This window comes from Mustelus asterias, chromosome 5, assembly GCF_964213995.1.
Source record: "Mustelus asterias chromosome 5, sMusAst1.hap1.1, whole genome shotgun sequence".
Lineage (NCBI taxonomy): Eukaryota > Metazoa > Chordata > Chondrichthyes > Carcharhiniformes > Triakidae > Mustelus > Mustelus asterias.
The window spans coordinates 105,862,160-105,869,323 of record NC_135805.1 but is presented as its reverse complement, the minus strand read 5'-3'; the positions used below and the strand labels follow the sequence as shown (position 1 = coordinate 105,869,323).

The following is a 7,164-nucleotide window of genomic DNA, read 5'->3' as shown; positions in this document are numbered from 1 at the left end:
AGCATTGGCACTCTTCAAAACTTATCAATAGGAGAAAGAAGGAAATCAATGAAATCACTCCAATAAGGAACAGAACAGACAAATCATCAATACATTTCCAAATGAAATGTCATGCAGATGATTCTATCTTCAAAACAGCGTGGCTCAGTTGGTAGAACTCTCACTTCTGACTCAGAAGATTATGGCTTCAAATTCCACTGCCGGGCTGGAATTCTCCAGCTGTTCACACCAGAGGATTCTCTGGTGCTGCACCCCGCTGCGGGTTTTCCGGTGGCGTGGGGTGTTTTCAATGGGAATTCCCATTCACAGCGGCGGGACCAGAGGATCTCGCTGCCAGTGAATGGTGTGCCGCATCCTGCCGCTGAGAAAAACACTGAGGACAGCCAACGAATCTTGCCCAAAGCCTTGAGCACGTGATCCTAAACTGACATTATAGTGCAGTACTGAGGGAATATAGCATGGTTGGAGGCACTGGCTTTACATAGGTTACATAGGAATTAGGAGCAGAAGTAGGCAATTCAGCACTTCGAGCCTGCTCCGCCATTCAATCAGATCATGGCTGATCTCTCCTTGGTCTCAAATCCACTTCCCCACCTGTTCGCCATATCCCTTTAACCCATTTTTAAAGATCAGAAATATATCTATCTCCTTCTTGAAACCATTCAGTGATTCAGACTTCACCGCACTATGGGGCAGCGAGTTCCACAAATTCACCACCCTCTGCGAGTAGTAGTTCCTCCTTATCTCAGTTTGAAATTTATCGCCACTCGACCTATACCTATGACACCTTGTTCTAGATTGCCCCACAAGGGGAAACATTTGGTCTACATTTACTTTATCAATCCCTTTTAGTATTTTATATACCCCGATCAGATCCCCCCTCATCCTTCTAAACTCCAATAAGTATAAGCTTTCAGATCTAATATAAAACTGTGGCCCCATCTACCTTCTCAGGTGTAAAAGCACTATTGCATGGCACTATTTTGAAGCCATGATGTGGAGATGCCGGCGTTGGACTGGGGTGAACACAGTAAGAAGTCTCACAACACCAGGTTAAAGTCCAACAGGTTTATTTGGTAGCAAATACCATAAGCTTTCGGAGCGCTGCTCCTTCGTCAGATGGAGATCCATCTGACGAAGGAGCAGTGCTCCGAAAGCTTATGATATTTGCTACCAAATAAACCTGTTGGACTTTAACCTGGTGTTGTGAGACTTCTTACTATTTTGAAGAACAGTTAGGGAAATTCCTCCAGGCATCCTGGCTAATATTTATCTCTCAATTAACATCTCAAAAACAGATTAACTGGTCATTAACACGTTACTGTTTGTGGGAGCTTGCTGTAGACAAGTCTGTATACTTCAAAGGTACATCATTAGTTTTAAAAAAGATTGGGATGTCCTGTGATTGTGAAAGGTGCTCCAGTTTTTTTTAAAATGTTCTTGTTTAGAATGTTTAGAATTTAAGTAAGGAAAAAAAGAATTGAAAATTGATTTTTAAAAATCTAATTTCCAAAGGGAAAAATTGTTATGGAGGATCTGAATTTGACAAAACACTAATGCTGACTACAGAAAACAATGTTTTATCACAAGTGGTTTTATAATGCTGGAATACAGGCTGGATACAGCACTAGCTGCAACATTCATTGGTTTTAAGAGGTACTTCATGAATGTTATCTCACAGAAGAGCAGAATTAGACACTTTATAGCTTAGTATAGTTCAGGTCCTGGAAAATCGATGTCAAAAGGATCTCTCTCATACTCTCTCATTTTTACATTTTAAATCTTTCATTGGTCTCCTTTGTCCCATTGGAACCTGATGAATTTTCATGCAGACAAGCTCTCTCACACATGTTTTGAATGCCTATCCATGTGCTCACAAGGTGCCAAATTAACTTGGAAATGGCCTTGTTACATTTTCAAATTAAATTTGATTTGTTGAGGATCTGATACATATGTTTCCTCTCTACTTAGCTTTTAAGAAAAAACTTTCAGTTAATTCTTTAATCAGCATGCTTGCAATCCTCTTATCTTTTGTGTCATTACAGAAGTGTGCGAATGATGTGTACTAGCTCAATTCATTTAGAAGGCCATAGGAGAAAACAATTGATCAAATGAGAGGACACAAGTTCATGAAAATCATGGGTTGACCCTATCACTGAGTTTGCAGTGATCTTTCAGATCACATTGGCAATCAACAGCATTCAACTAAGAAATAATTTGTATTTATACAGTGCCTCTCAAATTCTCAGGCTGTCCCAAAGTACGGTACAGCAGAGGATTACGTTAAGGCGTTGTGACTTTTGTTTTGATCAGCTAAACTGCTTTTATTGGTGACGTTTGATGGATAAATGGTGCCCAGGACTCGAGGCGCACTCCTCTGCTCTTCTTCCAATAGTGCGATGGGATCATTCATATTCACATGAACTGACAGATTGGCCCTGATTTAATAGATTACTCAAGATAGGGGCTGGAACTCTCCAACCTCGTCCATGGCTGTGATTCTCCGGTCCTACTGCTGCAAATGGAGATTTGGCTGGGCGCCAAATTCTCTGGCAGTGGTGGTGGGGCTTACGAAACCTGAGAATTCCAGCCTGTATCCCTGACAATGAAGAGCTGTGCAGGACTGCACTAAAGTGTCAGCCTAGATTACGCATGTAAGTTCTGTCCTTTACTCTTTCCCTTTGTCTCCCCTAAGTATGGTAGTGCTTGCACATCATATAAGCTAATTTATTTTCTTGCTGGGGTTACTGAGTGGTAGTGTGAATCTGTTTAGATTGCGTAACTTGAAACATTTGGGGTATGTTTTATGTTCCAGTGTTTATCATACAGTTAGTTATCAAAATTATTTTAATTGTACATTGCAATTTTATCTTTTTCATGGAACTTTTAACCTGCTTGTTTTGCATTCCATTGCCTACAATTTCTGCAGGGGATTTTCCATTATCATTTCAGCAGATCAGCAGAAACCCTAGAGAAACAGCATAATTGGAAGGTTACACCTTTTCTCCAGGATTTACACTGACGCCAAGGTCAGAGATCAGTAAAGCCCTCCCACATAAAAATTCCAACCAGTTATTACTTCCATTACAACAACAGACAATGGTATTTGGTATGAGTGTAACAAATATTAGTATAATGATATAGTTGACAGGATTTCCTGCATGGATTTATTTGATATATCTTTATTAAATTAAAACTGTATGGATACTGTATTTTTCAAGATAAATTAATTGTATTCACATAGCTTTGTATTTAAAATCGGCAAAAATTATTTTAGTATTCAATATAATAAGGTGTATAACATAGCATTGAGGTATAAGATTGAAGTCTGTTGACCACATTTTGTGGTTAATATTCTTTACTTTGTGCAGAAGCCTGAAACACAGCTTCTGAATAAAGCTAGAGTTTCTTCAGCTAGAAAAGCCTTCATTCTGGCTGTTACTAAGCAACAATATTTCAATTTACACCACACTACATGAAACAGACTCGCACTGCCACTCAATAATCCCTGCAACAAATGTGCTTTACACCACGTTCAAACACGACTGTACTTCGGGAAGGAGGGGAGAGGAAAGGAAAGGGAAGGAGGACCTACAGATGGGTAGGTATGGGAAGGGAAAGGGAGGAGTGAGGCTGAGAAGGGGAGAGAAAGGAACAGGACAGAAAGGAAGAGGAGGGGGTGAGGGGACAGCGAGGGAAGGAGAGAAAGTAGGTGGTGGAGTGGGCTATAGATACTCCCTTTGTACCTCTCGGGCAGTGTGTTCAAATCCACCATAGAAAACGTACCTGTGTGCTAATACCTAATGGACATAGCCACTGAAAACTTTCAACCGCTTCCATGCCTAGGATTCTTCGGTGCTGTTGCAGTGAATGGAGTTTTGGCTGAGCGCCAAATTCACCGTTCTCGCTGGCAGCAGGGCAGGAACGGGTGAGATTGGAGAATCCCGCCCATCATCACAGATGTTTTACAATAGATTTTCTTTTATTCATTCGAAGAATGTAGTTGTCACTGACTAGCATTCATTGCCCATACCCAATTGCCCTTGAGAAGATGGCTATGAGCCCAGCTGCTTTCTTGAACCACTGCAGTCCATGTGGTGTAGGTACACTCAGTGCTGTTAGGGAGGGAGTTTAAGAATTTTGACCCAGCTACAGTGAAGAAATGGCAAAATATTTTCAAGTCAGGATGGTGAGTGGCTTGGAGGGAAACTTCCAGGTGGTGGCGTTCCCAGGTATCTGCTGCCTTCTCCTTCCGGATGATAGTAGTGTAACGTGAAGGAAACCGTTGCATCTCATTCGTTGTTAATTGTGGTTATGAATTATTATGGCCTGTTCATAACTTTGGCATGAGCTTTTGTTAAACATTTTAATGCTAAAGCTCTTCCATATACATTAGTGGAAAATGCACCAAAATATGCATTATTCATGAGAAATATTGAATAACTTAGAGATTGAAATGCTCCCATCATTTTGCACATTCCAAATCTAATGTAAATAAATTTGAAAAATGCCCTGGCAAATTCAATTTTATTATGCATAAATCCATAAACAGGAGAGATTGAATTCAGTCATTTCCATATATATTTGTTCAGTAAATACTTGGCAATGAAAATTAATTTTCTTTCATCTCCTGATTTGCCAAATTAGTTACTCAAATCATTAAATCAGTTTGTTGTAGCACAATTTCCCACATGGTGCTTCCCAGCTATGGCAGATGTACTTCAACAAAGCTCAATGTGAAACTAATCATTTGGGACCACACAATTATGGATAAAAAAGTTTTTAAATGGTGAAAAGCTCGGAACAATGGAGGTCCGAAGAAATATAGGGTTTCATGTACACAGATCACTAAAATATTTTAGCCAGGTATAAAAAATAATCAAATCGGCTAATATGTTAGCCTTTATAACTATGGGGTTAGAATATACAGGGAAGAATTATGCTGTAGTTATACAAAACCCTGTGATGCGCGATATAACACACGAGAGGCTGGATGTACTCGGGAAATAAAGGCTTTTATTGCCAACAATAACAGAGCTACTATATACAGTATACGATCCCAGACTAAAGGGTCACCAGGCAGAGCAGTGACCTTTATACCTCTCCCAGGAGGCGGAGCCAACTGGGGTGTACCATAGGACTATATTAACAGGTAGAACAGCCCAACCCTAACCCCAACAGTAACATATCTACAGACTCATAGTACTGGCCAGACCATGGCTCAGCACTACCTGGTGGGAACCAACAATGGTTCACCACACCCTGGTTGGACCACACCTGTGTTCTATTCTGGCCACTGCACCCTAGAAAGGATATAATGGCCCAAACCCTCTGGTCAGGAGCAATGCTGGGCACATTGTGCTGCCCATGAAGCTTCCTTCGAGCTAACAAAACTGCCCACTTTCAGCCGAAACTTCTAATCCTGGCTGCAGTAACGATGGGTCAGCACAGCCATCCTCATGGAAGAACAACAAGCGCAGGGGAAGGTGGACAAAGAGAGGATGTGCCTCCATTTTAACTGCCATATTCAGGTGAGTTTTTAAAGGTCCCGTGGATGTGGTATCCTGACGCACATCTCAGAATTTAAGTTCCAAACTTGATGGTACGGATAGCGGTTTTGGAAGTAGTTTGTGTAAATTACCAGAACGTCTAAGGCTCAAAGGGTTAAATTAGGAGGGTAGCTTACATAAACCTAGTGTTCTCTAGTAGATGTTAGCTGAAGTGAATTGGAGCATCACTACTGTACACTGGCTGAAATCAGTGAACTCAGCAATGATCAGGAATTGGACCTGATACCTTGTAGGCAATCGGTATGCATGTACAGGGCCATCAGAGAAGAGACATCAATCCAAATTCATGGATGAAACACATTGCCACTTCTGCTTTTAATTACAAACATATTATACACATGAAGATTGAAGTATTAAGGGTGCTTATAAATGAAAGCATCAGCTGTCATTTTAAATGGAACAAATTCTGATAGAATAACAAAATTGCTCTTTTTAAAATATTCTCAGTTTTCAGTGAATTGTATGCTCTTAAGGTTAAGAAGTGTTAATGGGCAGGGATGGAACACATTTCTATTTCTGAACTGAACTTCCAAAACCTGGTCCAGCAACAGCCAAGGGCAGACTGAAACTTCTTCCACTTTATCTAAACCAATGTTATAACATCCAAAAGTATCCAAGCAACATTCTGTATTTTTAGATGAATGTATTTATAACCCTCTCCTTTCATTAGCTAATGGTGGCAAAAAGGGCCTTATTCTCTTGTTTCTTTTTCACGCACCTTAGTCTCTGTTCCCTTCCTCTGGCTTCCCTATGATAGAAAGGACATTCGTCATCAATAGAGAACTGCTGCCCAAAGCAGCAGTCAATGTCCATTTCCTGGACAGAAGAGAACTGTGTAAATCCTCCTCATGGTTAGTGCAGCCAAAGTGTTTAGAAATGCATTTCTCTGGAAACTAATAATAACAATTATGCCTAACGGTATTGATAGAGAAAAACTTAACTCTTGCTACATTCAGTTCAGGAGCTCTGTGTGACTTTAACATGATTTCTCTCCTTATTTTTAAGTACTCAGCTCTTTCTTTCATCCTCATGTCAAGACAGGCCTATAGAATATACAATATTACAGCCCAGGTTGACTCACCATTTGACTGTCTCTCCTTTAGGGAAATATCTTTTGATCTACCTTGCACCTCCCAAGATGGCACAGCTGATATACCTGCTTGATTTACTTTGTCTACTTTCCTGTCCTTTTCAACCTTGATGATAATCTGCACAATGAATCTTGGTTTTCACCGACACGGTAAAATAAATGAGTATTCCTTGTGGAATGATAAATATTCATCTACATCTATTAAAGAAAATGGCCGTGATTCTCCTGAATTGGAATCTCTTTTGTCGTCCAGTACTTCCCCGGAGTGGAAAAGCTACAACACCATCTTCGGAGCCTTCAACGTGTCATTGATGAAGACAAACATCTCGCCAAGGCCATCCCCACACCCCCTCTACTTGCCTTCAAACAACCGCGCAACCTCAAACAGACCATTGTTCGCAGCAAATTACCCAGCCTTCAGGAGAACAATGACCACGACACCACACAACCCTGCCACAGCAACCTCTGCAAAACGTGCCGGATCATCGACACGGATGCCATCAT

The 7,164-nt window shown here is 40.7% G+C and overlaps 1 pseudogene; it reads right to left on the bottom strand.

Annotated features, from left to right (window-relative positions):
- Positions 1-6,286: 6,286 nt before the first annotated feature.
- LOC144494580 (small nucleolar RNA U3) lies at positions 6,287-6,485 on the bottom strand (annotated as a pseudogene).
- Between the last annotated feature and the right edge of the window lie 679 nt (positions 6,486-7,164).